This window comes from Acyrthosiphon pisum, chromosome X, assembly GCF_005508785.2.
Source record: "Acyrthosiphon pisum isolate AL4f chromosome X, pea_aphid_22Mar2018_4r6ur, whole genome shotgun sequence".
Lineage (NCBI taxonomy): Eukaryota > Metazoa > Arthropoda > Insecta > Hemiptera > Aphididae > Acyrthosiphon > Acyrthosiphon pisum.
The window spans coordinates 8,808,218-8,809,641 of NC_042493.1; positions in this window are offsets into that span (position 1 = coordinate 8,808,218).

Below are 1,424 nucleotides of genomic sequence, written 5' to 3' on the forward strand. Positions count from 1 at the left end.
GTCAATTTAAACAACTGGTAAAATTTTCAAGTGTCTACGACTCATACTTTTTGAATAATAACAAATATCAAAAATCGTTTGAGGCTAAACCGTTATTTAATGCGGTTTTGTAAAAATTTAAATTTCAAACACTCCTAAAAATTTTTTGTCTTAGTCCGGTTGAGTTTTTTTTACAGATATTTAAAGAAAAACTTATGGAGAACCTTGTACCAAATTTTAAAAGCTTAGTTATAAAAGAAAAAAATTTTACGATTTTTCAACCACAAAATTACTTGCAAATTTTCGCAATTTTGACATATTTCGTATAAATTTAAACTTTAAGCACTTATAAAAAAAAATTGTGACTAACGATTTTGGATTTTTTTTTATCACTGTGAGAACAACTTATAAGAAACCTTGTATTAAATTTTCAAAGTTTTCTATCCAACCAAAAATTTTTTATCGTTATTTTAAAAAAAAATACTTAGAAAAATTGAAAATTTCATTTGTCTATAAATAGCTCAAAAAAAGTCGAAACACTTTGAAAATTTAACCCTGTATAGACAACGCTAATATAAACATCTGTTGCAAATTTCAAGTGCTTACAATAATTATTTTTTGAGTTACTAGTAAAATTAAGTTTTCGTTTTTGTCAAAAATTGGTTTTGCGTAAAAATTCGCGTTTTTCCGTTATTTTTTTAAGGTTTTTCCTGCCGCTTTTGAAAAGTATTGGGAAATTTTCACTTTTGACCCCCCAAAGTACCAACTAGATTCACTTTCCTTTCAGAAAAGGTACAACTTTTGAAAATCGAAGCATTTTTACTGTTCCAAAAGTTGTCGTCAGACACAAAAAAAAAAAAAAAAACACACATCATTGTAAAATCAATACATTCATCACTTCGTTCAGAATCTAAAACATCGTTCACATGCAGTGGCTGCTCCGTGCGGGTGCGACCGTCATAACAGTAGTGTTAAAAATAGGCAAATCTGGTTTACAATGGTCAAATCTAATTCAACGCCGAATATGAATTTTATTTAGTTTCTATTTGACTTTTTTATCGTAATTAATCGTTATAAATAATATTATATAATATTATGAGGAATTTTTTTTTACAATATGTTTGGTTTTGAATAAAAATAATTATTGTATGTGTACCTACTACATAATAATATTATAATAGATTATTATTTAAATTACTTAATAGAATTTTAGGCATACATTTTTACTAAATATTATAAAAAAACATTTTCTATAATTATTTCAACATTTTAGTAGGTAATTAATGTTTGACTTTTTATTTTTTTATTGATCTTTTTGGATCGGCATCTATGGCCATAAGCTATAATTAAGTTATTTACAAGTTTACCAAAAAAGTACAGTGGAAGTTGGATTTCGTCATTTCGATAATAATGCAATAACTTAAAAATACGATAAATATAAAAAC